This window comes from Salmo trutta, chromosome 15 (genome assembly GCF_901001165.1).
Source record: "Salmo trutta chromosome 15, fSalTru1.1, whole genome shotgun sequence".
NCBI classification, from domain to species: Eukaryota; Metazoa; Chordata; class Actinopteri; order Salmoniformes; family Salmonidae; genus Salmo; species Salmo trutta.
Genome location: NC_042971.1, coordinates 28,017,948 through 28,030,130, shown reverse-complemented (window position 1 = coordinate 28,030,130; position 12,183 = coordinate 28,017,948). Strand labels below are relative to the sequence as shown.

At 43.8% G+C, this 12,183-nt stretch overlaps 1 protein-coding gene across 2 annotated transcripts in view; it reads right to left on the bottom strand.

Moving 5' to 3' along the window:
* LOC115148697 (zinc finger and BTB domain-containing protein 16-A) overlaps positions 1 to 12,183 on the bottom strand; it is a 124,878-nt gene that overhangs the window by 60,172 nt on the left and 52,523 nt on the right. The gene's annotated exons all lie outside the window — the stretch shown is intronic.

Below are 12,183 nucleotides of genomic sequence, written 5' to 3'. Positions count from 1 at the left end.
CTTCCTGAATATTGACTTCCATGTCTTGTTATTAATGGGACGAGGTTGACATTTAAGGGATCAGTGTTGATGCTATCATTCTATTTCGTAATTCTTTATTGCATTCCTCAGAACTTGCTTAGTGATAAGAATGATTATCTCTATCAATAAAGCAATACATGGCTGTGTCATTCTGAGAGATCTATAGTGCCTGCCATTCCCTGTTTGGGCCTTAAGCCCATGTCAAGGATCTTCCACTGAAAAGGGACTCCAAAAATAAAATATCTACGACCACGCAATGAAGTCCACCTGATCCTTGTACAGCCCCTTGAGCAACGTTCACCATTCTGGGAATGAGGTGCACTTCTTTTTCAAACAGCCCTCCCCAACTCCAACACAGCATGGTGAGCCTAACACGTGTTCTCCCTTGTAGACGTGCTTGTGTGCCTTCTCCCCCTCTCTGAAGTGTGTGTCGAGGTGTATGTGTGTGTTTTCTACCATATCACTTGTTTCTTTTCAGCAGAACAAATTAATCGAACCCCCCCCCCTTTCCTTTCCAGTGAGTGACACCCACCCACCCCCTTTCCTCCCGTCTCTGACAGGAGCTGCTCAGAGGGAGAAAAAAAAAAGAATGAACCATATCCAACATTCTATGGTCTGTGTTCTGTTTTAGAAAAGGCACACAGTGTACTGTGCAGCTCATAAAACTCTAAAACATCCTCCAGACGCTGCCGCAATCACCCTCCATCAAAACACTCACTGCACTCACCCTCCACACAAAACACACCATCTCGCATACAAAAATAAGAGCCGGCATCGAGCTGAATACCAAATCAGCCCATTAGAGCACAGGGGCACTCGCTACTTAGCAACCAAAGGGATTTAAAGCTGCAATACCCTGACAACAAAGGAGTAAGGGAGTAAGATCAAGGTCTTTTTTTCTACATGGGTATTATGGGCTAGTTGGGAGCTTCCTTTTGGGTTTTCTTTTTAGCACCAGAGATGTTTCTTTAACTAGGTGATGGTTAATGGACAAGGCGATTTTGAATATCCTATTGAATCTTATGAATAAGGTGTCTTGTCGCCGAGGTAATTCGATGGGGGCTACTTGTGAAGTTGAACGTGGTGAAAGCATCGTAAATCATTAAGTATCAACATGACTCGATTTAATTGAACTCGTGTGAAGATCTGAAGCCGGGCCAAATGTGTTTTGTACTACTAGACATAATTATATGAATGGTACAATGAATGCCGAGAGAGACTCGTTTAGTAAGAACAGTCATAAAAACACACAAGGTCAGATATTGAATGACTAGCGCTCAAGTACCATATAATAGTAGTTTATTGAAACAGGATCCAATTCAGACAACATTCAGTAGTAATTAGTGGTTTACTATAATGATACAAACACTGTGGCACCTCACCTACTGGGGGAATAGTCTAGAAGCTTAAGAGAACCAAGAGAGATGGCCTTAAGGGACAAGCAAACTAAACTGGGCCATCCAGTTCCGTCATAGCGTAATGACAGATGACTAACAGTCAAAGGCGTCACCTCCCATTATGTACAGTACAGTCAAATCAAAAGTATTTATAAAGCCCTTATTACATCAGCAGATGTCACAAAGTGCCTATACAGAAACCCGGCCTAAAACCCCAAACAGCAAACAATGTAGACGTGGGCCATCCTTGTCACATACTGTACAGCCTAGATAGACCATCCCTCTTCCAGAGGCTTATAGAGTGCAGCCAGGTAGATGCATTGAGTTCCGGCTAAAATGGGGCAGTTTACTGAAGGAACACTATTTCCACCAGTCAAGTCTCATTTCAGGTGGATGGAGGTCTTAACTGGTTCCCTCCTGCCTCTCTCTCTCTCTGTGTGTGTGTGTGTGTGTGTGTGTGTGTGTGTGTGTGTGTGGGAGACTGGAAGCGCTTTTTGATGAGGAGAGAAGTTGCCGGACAATTACTGAGGCCATTATAGCCAGGGACCCAATCATCTCTTCTGGACCTTTGTAATAGAGGCAGATTTATGCCCCAAATAATTCAAGTGGTGTTTTTAAATAGGGGTTTAATGTACATCAACAGGTCAGGGAAAGTATTATGGGTTTAAACCACCAGAGAGGAGTTAGGGCACACGGCCAACCAGAAGCTTGGCCCATTTATCCATGCCGTCTGTCATCCTGTGCTAATGTACTGGAGGGAGGGAGGAGGGGAGGGAGGGAGGAGGGGAGGGAGGGAGTGGGGGCGGTGAGCTATGGTGTCAGCTGTTGTGAAAAATATACATGTAAATCACGGGGCATTTTCTTTCCTAATTTTTCCCCCAAAAACGTTTAATAGAGCCTTTCCTCCACAACCCCCCACCACGTCCCCCCCCCATCCTTATTCACAAGGCCCTTCTCTATTTTGGAATATGTGGCTTGGAAGGCAGTCAAGTTCCATTAATTTCTGGTTTGGGTACAGTATGTTCTTGGACACATCTGCGAGTGATCATAAACACGCTGGAATGCTGGCAGAACATCCAGACCTGCCGGCACAACCATGATGTCATCACTGTGAGGGAAGAGCTGGAGCGGGGCCAAGAAAGCTCCGCCGAGCCGCTCCACTATACTCCTCGCTTGCTCTCTGTTCTGCTCCCAGGGCAGTGAGACAGATGAGAGAGCGAGAAAGAGAGAAAGATAGAAAGAAAGAGAGAGAGAGGCAGAGGGAAAGAGAAAGAGCGAGAGAGAGAAACACTTTCACCTGGGCTTTTCTCTTCATCCCCCTACTTCCTCTTTCCCTCTCCCCAGCACTTTTTCTAAATACCTCACATTTTTCAATGTCTTAATGCTTTAGCCATTTATATGGCGCGCACAAAGAAGTGGGAGCAGGTGTCAGTCAGGTGCACTGAGAGTTAACTAGCAGATTATGTCAGGGTTGACATGAGGTGGGCTGCAGGAAAGAAGGGGAGGTCCAAGATCTTGGCTCGGTGCTCCTCTGCTCTGTAATGGCAACCCAATAGAGGTGTGCAGTTTGATATTTAGAGTCAGCTTGGTGACATGGACTGGGTCTAAGACAACTTCTGTCAAGGTTTTTTAGGTTGCCAGAGTGTTAACTTTTAACACTGTAACCCAAGTAAGGGTTAGAGCAGGAAGACCGACAGAAAAGACAATGCAATGCTAACAATGGGAGCAGAAGAATCCCCCCAGGGCTGATACCGTGGGACAAACAGTGAGCCATCGCAGAAATATCTGGCAACCCTAAAACAGGTGACTGTCCTTCCTGGCTGTGGCTGGCTGGCTAACCGAGTTTGAAACCAGCAAAACAAGCTTTGGAGACATTTTTAAGTGCAAGTGAGGGGGGATAATATGGCAGAGTGAAAATAACAGTACACACACGTAGCCTCAGAGTGGAGGAGTCAAGCTGTACTGTCATGTTCCAGCAGACATGACACCCTTTTCCTGATAGTCCACCGGCAGTAATATCCCCCATGTGATCCTGGCTGGGTCTCGCCGTCTGGACGTAATGTGCCTTTGTGTGTCTGTATTAGAGGCAGTGTGTGTTTCTGAGTGCATGCGTGTGTATTTGCGGAGTGTGTGTCTGTGCGTGGCGAGGGAGGGGGCCTGCTGCCGGCCCGAGACTGCTCCCTAGCCTAGCTCAGACGGCTGAGCTAATGAAGTCAAGTGAGGTCCAGAGCTGGGTCCCCCTGGAGAATAGAGCCCAGACTTAATCAGGCCGGGGCGGCCAGGACGGGCCTGCTAATGACCCAGCCCTGGGAGTCTGGACGGCGTGCACACGTGGCCCTGTGTGTGTCTGTCTACTGTATGTAATTTAATCTAGTTTCTGTGTGTGCATGTGTGTGCGCACAGCATGTCTGTCCATTAAAACATTCAATCAATCAATTCAGTCATCTATCTCAGTACAAGTTCAGTTGGCTTTGCAAGCCAAAGCTCATATAGGGTTTCATTTCTGCCACTTCACTGCCTATACAGTTGGTTAATCTGTGAACTCTTGGCTGTTACTGTAAACAGAGGATTAGAGCTTTTGAATCTAGAAAAGACGTTGAGATAAAAACCTGCTTTGATGGTGCATTATTTCCGCTCACTGAGCCTGAACAGCCATGGTTTGGAGAAGAGTAATAACTACATCATATAAAGCATCCATGTGCTTTACAAAATGTAACTATAAATGATCTAAGTCTGTGGGCCAACTGGTCCCAAGACTATTCTACAACACAACCAAATACCAGGGCATCTCACATCACACCTCTTAAAGGGCCTGAGTTTCTCCCTTCCCTGTTCCCAAACAGCTGAGTCACTGTTCTTCCAGGCCACTCTGCCTTCCCCTCGCGGGCTCCCAGGACACCGTGACCTTAACATGGGGAAAAACACAGGCACACGCCACTCCTTTATTGGGCCCACGGCCCACCGAGGCCCACTCATCAGCTTACTGTATCGGTGCTAGACATCCACCAGACTCCTCTTACATTCAACAGTTACCCCCCTCTCTCTGATGGCTCAACCACCGCCACGACAAACACTAACTGCTCGACAGACAATAATACATTAAAAAAAATCCCCACTCATAACAAACACTAGAAAAAAAAACTGGCACAAGACTCACTGTACATACTGTACCCTCGGCTGTGGCAGGCAGCCCAGACTGGCGAGCCGCCAAGTCCCCGATAAAACAAGCACACAGAGGGAGAGAGAGACAGAGACAGAGAGAGAGACACAGACAGAGAGAGAGAGAGAGAGAGAGAGAGAGAGAGAGAGAGAGAGAGAGAGAGAGAGAGAGGGAGCAAGAGAGAGAGAGAAAGGGAGAGAGAGAAGAGAATGTGAGTGAGACAGGCTGCACTGGCGGACTGGAGCGGGGAGGGGAGGGGCAGCGACGGCTGAAAAGGTAAACATCCCCACACAGTACACTGTGCATACCAACAAGCATTCCTCCTCCTCCTCCCTCCCGCCTTCCATCTCTCTTTCACTCTCTGTCTGTATGTCTGAGGCTAGGTGAAGGGTGGTGGCTGGTTTGGGGGGGGGCAGATACAGGGACCTGTGAGCTGTCATTTCAGAGAGCGATGATAAAAATCAAGACACGCACTGAGGTCGGGATGGAAAAGAAGTTGAAAGTCTGAGGCAAAAAAAAATATCAAAGGGCCTCGGCTCGTCGCTCGTCTCTCCCTAACCGTCGCTGTCTTGATAGAAGCGCCTGTCTGCTTTACGCCAGACCAAAGCTCCAATGAGTCAACACTGACATGTACACAGCACAGGTTGGCATTGTGCGTCAAGCCAGCCAGCCCTGCTAAAGTTTCAGCGCTTGAGCTAAAAATACACTGCCCACATCCTTCACTCACTTTTCATTGTTGAGGGGAATCATTTCTTGCGGTTCTTCCTAGAGTTTCAAATGTGTGTGAAATGGCAGGCAGACGGTTGTTTGCCATTTCCTTTTTTAGCTTGTTACTCATTGACAACTTCAATGAATTAGAAAGTATCTCTGGAGGGTGGCCAAGAATTTGTCAGGTCAGAGTATTTACCTACTCACCTGTTGAAAGCAGTCAGCTTTATCATCCAGTTACCACTTCATACTAGTCATGACTCTCAGCTCTGATAATGATTGGACCAATGATCTCCTGAATGACTTGGTTAATTACGATGCTAGACCAGATCTGGACTCAATCAGGATGGGGAAACTAAGGCCAACCAGGTCTGCCTTTACTATGCAGCCTAGGTGCTAAAGACTTGTTTCCACAGGCGCCCGGGAGCTAAGCGAGCCATAGTAAAACCCTCTTTTGAAGTCTTCTCCAGTCTTTCTCTGAGGCAAGGAGAAGCGGCTGAGCCCGGGATTACCCGACTCATTTTAAAACTTCCACATCGCAATAATTCTCCCCCTAAGGATTGCTTGATTACACGCACCGTCTTACTGTCGCAGCAGGACTTGCCTGAGGTGGCGGTGTACAATACAAACTCTGCTGAATTTCAGAGAGAAGAAGAAACTCAATGTTGTGTCATGGGATTTTGGCTCCAGGATCTGAGAAACTGGGGAGGCTGGGAGAATGTGTTGGGGTCTCCGACCTGCAGTGTGTTTATTACACTATTGTAGTCATAAATGTCACAGCCAGCTTTAATACAGACATGCTTTTTATTATGGATGTCAAACAAGAGCTGTATTTGTGGTCTTTCCGACCAGTGAATGTGTTGTCGTGGGGATTTGGAAGGGGATTCTAAAATAAACATCATATATTTCCTTAAAGCTGTATTTTTACATGCTGAGTCGTGCACAGAGCCAATTCACCGGCACAGCGTGAGGCGTCATTCATCTCCCCGCCGCAACATGGCGGGAGAGCCACCTCGGCGACAAATCAAAACGTGTGTTGCTACATCCTGGGGCCCCAGACTCCGGCATTAATTGCGAGATACTAATTTGTTTGTTCAAAACCTCTTTGAAACATGACTGAGGGAGAACAAACAACGGTGACATGACATCTCTCATTTACATGTAATGGGAGAGAAACGAACAACACTTGACTGACTGAGTGTTGTGTTTCCAGTGTGGAAGGAACATGTGGTCGTATGTGGAAACATATGTAAACCAAATCAAATGTTATTTGTCACATGCGCCGAATACAACAGGTGTAGGTAGACCTTACAGTGAAATGTTTACTTACAAGCCCTTAACCAACAGTGCAATTTTAAGAAAATACCCCCCCCCCCCCAAAAGAGTAAGAGATAAGAATAACAAATAATTAAAGAGCAGCAGCAAATGACAATAGCGGGGCTATATACGGGGGCACCGGTGTCGAGGTAATATGTACATGTAGGTAGAGTTATTAAAGTGACTACACATAGATAACAGCGTAGAGAGAGGGGGGGGGGGCGACACACACAATGCAATTAGTCTGGGTAGCCATTTGATTAGATGTTCAGGAGTCTTACGGCTTGGCTTGGGGATAGAAGCTGTTTAGAAGCCTCTTGAACCTAGACTTAGCGCGCCGACCTAGACTACCGCTTGAGGGGCAGTAGCAGAGAGAACAGTCTATGACTAGGGTGGCTGGAGTCCCATATGTCATGTGGGTGGGCAGGAGGTTGGATCAGGCCAACACGTGGAGGGGTAAGGGGAAACCTACACAACAGGGAACCCAGAGTCCAATGGCTTTTACAGACCGTCTATAAACCATCTGCACTTAAGGCCCTAGGAGGAGAGTCCAATAAAGAAAAAAGCCCAACTGCACTAAGTAGGCCCTGAATCCACAGGCTGTCCGTGGCCAGTGTCAGCCTGGCTGGATCAATAGCCGCTGTGTGTTGAATTACATGGCTTTTAGATGGTTAATGCCATGGCCCAGGCCCTAAACCAATGGGGCCAAAATCTCCACTGAATGTTGATTTAAACCACTGCAGCCCAATGTAAATCCAGAAATATATTGCATGTTATGGGTCTTTATCAGTTCATTAAATCATATCCGTGAGTACTACACTGAACACAAATATGAACGCAACATGCAAAGTGTTGGTCCCATGTTTCATGAGTTGAAATAAAAGATCCCAGAAATGTTCCATACACACAAAAAGCTTATTTCTCTCCTGTTAGTGATCATTTCTTCTCTGCCAAGATAATCCACCCCTAACACGTCGTCCGGGTTAGGGGAAGGTTTGGCCGGCAAGAATGTCCTTGTCTCATCGCGCACTAGCGACTCCTGTGGCGGGCCGGGCGCAGTGCACGCTGACACGGTTGCCAGGTGTACGGTGTTTCCTCTGACACAAAGGTGCAGTTGGCTTCCGGATTAAGTGGGCATTGTGTCATGAAGCAGTGCGGCTTGGTTGGGTTGTGTTTTGGAGGACGCACGGCTCTCAACCTTCACCTCTCCCGAGTCCGTACGGGAGTTGCAGCGATGAGACAATACTAACTAAGAATTGGATACTGCGAAATTGGGGAGAAAACGGCTTAAAAAAAAAAAATCATTAAAAAAAATTGGAAAATAAAAAAGGTAAAGAAAAGAAAATGTCCAATTTATATTTCAGCACCAAGACACAGACCCTGAAGGACGATTTATTTTGATTACAGGTAATATACTTCAACATATTACTATACTAAATGTATATGGCCCGAACACAGACTCCCTCAAATTTATGTCTGACATGATTTTATTATTTAATCAATACCGAAAGGGACTTGGGTTTATTTCAGGAGATTTTAACTGTACTTTGGGTAAATTGGATACATTATCAACTGATCCAGTCTCGAATTATTGAGCCTCAAATACTCTCAGAAACATCTGTGATTCATCTGGTTTAGTAGACATACTGTATGGAGAGAGACTATACTTTCTACTTTAGACCCATAATTCATATTCTAGATTGAATTTTTTTTAGGCCCTCTACTAACATGCATATTGTCCAGTCATGTGCTATTGGTTCTATAGTCATTTCTGACCATACCCCAGTGTATACAGATATTGAAATTGGCAAAACAATCCCCAAAAACGAAATGTCTCTGATTAACAATGAAGGATTCTGCTCTGTGATAAAGTATCACATTACTGTCTCGACAATCAACTCTCTCCTGTCTCAGCTGCAACTACCTGGGATGCTGCTAAAGAAACTATAAAGGGTCATATCATTTCCCAAGCCTCTATGATCAAGAAGCTTACAATGGAAAATAGGGAAAAATTGGAGGCTGTAAAGCATTTAGAACTTCTTCATAAACAACCAGCAACCCAGATGAACTGGAATTCACTAGCGTGTGCTAAGGCCAAACTCAATTTAGAGCATACAAAGCATGTAAAAAAAAACGGTTGATTTTTACCAAGCAAAAATCTGAGTTTGTTTGGAACCGTCTACTTGCACACCAACTTAAAAAATAACAGAATGAACGATTGATTAAGTCTATATGGACGGCAGATGGCTCCACTTCTTATGATCCATTGCTTGTCAATAATACGTTTTGCGACTTCTATAAATCTCATTATACTTCACAATGTACAAGATCGAACAACAAAATTACAAAATATCTGATTAAGATCCCCCCCCCCCCCTCCGAGTGATGCAGCGGTCTAAGGCACTGCGTCTCAGCGAGAGAGGCATCACTACAGACCCTGGTTTGATTCCAGGCTGTATCACAACCGGCAGTGATTGGGAGTCCCATAGGGCGGCGCGCAATTGGACCAGCATCGTCCGGGTTAGGGTTTGGCTGGGGTAGGTCGTCATTGTAAATCAGAATGTGTTCTTAACTGACTTGCCTAGTTAAATAAATAAATAAATAAATAAATAAATACACACAAAAGTTTGTGGTCAGTTATAAAAGTCCTTGTCTTAGAAAGAAAAGCATATTTTTTGTCCATTAAAATAACAAATTGATCAGAAATACAGTGTAGACATTGTTAATGTTGTAAATGACTATTGTAGCTGGAAACGGCAGATTTTTTATGGAATATCTACATAGGCGTACAGAGGCCCATTATCAGCAACCATCACTCCTGTGTTCCAATGGCACGTTGTGTTAGCTAATCCAAGTTTATCATTTTAAAAGGCTAATTGATCATTAGAAAACCCTTTTGCAATTATGTTAGCACAACTGAAAACTGTTGTTCTGATTAAAGAAGCAATAAAACTGGCCTTCTTTAGACTAGTTGAGTATCTGGAGCATCAGCATTTGTGGGATCGATTACAGGCTCAAAATGGCCAGAAACAAAGACATTTTTTCTGAAACTCGTCAGTCTATTCTTGTTCTGAGAAATGAAGGCTATTCCATGCGAGAAATTGCAAAGAAACTGAAGATCTCGTACAACGCTGTGTACTACTCCCTTCACAGAACAGGGCAAACTGGCTCTAACCAGAATAGAAAAAGGAGTGGGATTGTTCAGTACATAATATACTCTTAGCTTTGAAAGATGCAAGGAGGTACTTGTAGATTTCAGACCATATCACTCTGGTCACCGATTGCCCTTAATTCAGATCCCCCCCCCCCAAAAAAAGGAGTATTGGACTTCTGGACTGTAAGACGAAGGGTAATGCTGACCTTATGCCTTTATTTACTCAGGACACTCTTAAATCGTTTCAACAGATAAAAACTGAGTTTGACATACCCAACAAAGATTTGTTTAAATACCTACAACTTGGATACTTCATAGAGGGTCAGAAGAAAGTCGATATACTACGTTTTTAAATTACCGAAGTTGCAAAACTTTTTAAGAATCCTACTGTTCGGAGAGTTTTAATCTCCGACATATATTCTATTTTATTGAACAGAAGTGCCTCATCCTATGACGCTTTGAGACATGTTTGGGAGAGAGACATTGGACATGCATTTGGTGAGGAAGAATGGGTTTCTATCTGCGATAGGGTCTACTGCAAATGCACCTCCATAAGCATACAATAACTACATTTCAATTTTTTTCATAGAACCTACATTACACCTGTCCGCCTTCACAAAATGTTTCCCAATGCATCACAGTTACGTTTCAAATGTAAACAGGATACTGGCACCTTCATGCACATTTTTGGTACTATAGCAGAATCCAGTCTTATTGGAATGATATTCATTTACACATCAAGAAGATTTGCAATTTTCTTTTTCACCAAATTTATATTTTCGTCACTTTGATTGTAATGTTGCGTTTGACCCGGACTTTGAACGTCTGTTCAATATCCTTGTTTACTTAGCCTAAAAATTATATTGTTATTATGGTCCACACATGATGTACCATCTGCGAGAATGTGTCTTTCTCAAGCTTCTGCTATTATACCCCTACAGACACTTACCTTTGATTTACACTAGAAGTCTGATACATTTTGGAAAATCTGGTCTCCGTTGTGGTCCTATGTAGAAAACCTCCCATAAATGCCCCATGTTATAATTGTGATATTTGTATATATTTTGTTCTCAATTTTATGACTGCCTTTTTGTGTAATGTTTTGCTGTATTATTATTCCTTTTATTGTACTTTGTGTGGTGGTGCACTTTGTTTGGTTGTCTATGTAAAATAACATTTTCATAATAAGAAGATTACAAAAAAGAAAATGTCCCAGTTCTTCCATGGCCTGCATACTCACTACATGTCACCATTGAGCATGTTTGGGATGCTCTGGATCAACGTGTACGACAGCGTCCCGACAATATCCAGAAACATCGCACATCCATTGAAGAGTACAACATTCGACAGGTCACAATCAACATCCTGATCAATTCTATGTGAAGGAGAAGTGTAGCGCTGCATGAGGCAAATGGTGGTCACACCAGATACTGACTGGTTTTCTGATCCAAGCCCTTATTGTTTTTTAAAAGATATTTGCATATCTGTATTCCCAGTCATGTGAAATCCATAGATTAGTACCTAATGAATTGATTTCAATTGACTGATTTCTTTATATGAACTGTAAAATTGTTGCATTTCTATTTTTGTTCAGTGTAATTATCCCATTTCAATATCAAGCCTGTACATTGCACAGCCAATACTCTGAGTCGATATTCACACAATAGTAAGGAATTCCCCTCGACCACGCCCACAAATTAGGAAAAAACAAAAAACATTCTATCCCATTAACCCCCAGTGTAAAAGAGCCAACTTCGTCGTACATTTTTTGTAAGACAGAAATAACAGAAGATGCCGAGAAGCTGCTGTATTGTTCAATGTACCATGTAACCAGGTCAAAAATCCCAACCTACGGTTCGCAATGCTCCCACTTAAGGATATAGCGTCTGTGTGAAAAGCCCTGTGGCTTCCAGCTATTTGGCGTGGGAAATTGTGGGGACCTGGTGTCTGGGTAGGCTACAGGTAGCTATGTATAGTCCGTTTAACTCCACTCACTACTTCCATCTGTATAGTCCGTTTTTTGGTGATGTTGGTCTTGGCTAGCTTAATGTTCCGGTTGGTAGCTAGCACTCACGTTGCTGCTAGCACCATCATGAAAAGGGGCATGAGGGAGGTTCTACAATATTACGTAATGAGAACACTCGGGAGCAGGCGATGTTGAAAAGTAATCTTTAGACATGTACTTTTCTTGAATGAAGTTTTGTAACTGACTTAAACAAGCACACAACAAGAAAATTCTAGTTTTTGCTGTGAGCCATTGGGGTAAAGTTGGCGTTGTGGTAGGAACCTATGGTTTGTTTTCCACCAAGGCGGACGGGACTGCAATGTTCTATTCAATACCGACTGGGACTATATCAAATTCCATAATGTCATGTTCTAATATTCTGATATAGTGTAGAATGTAAACAAAAAAGTAAAATTGTTTT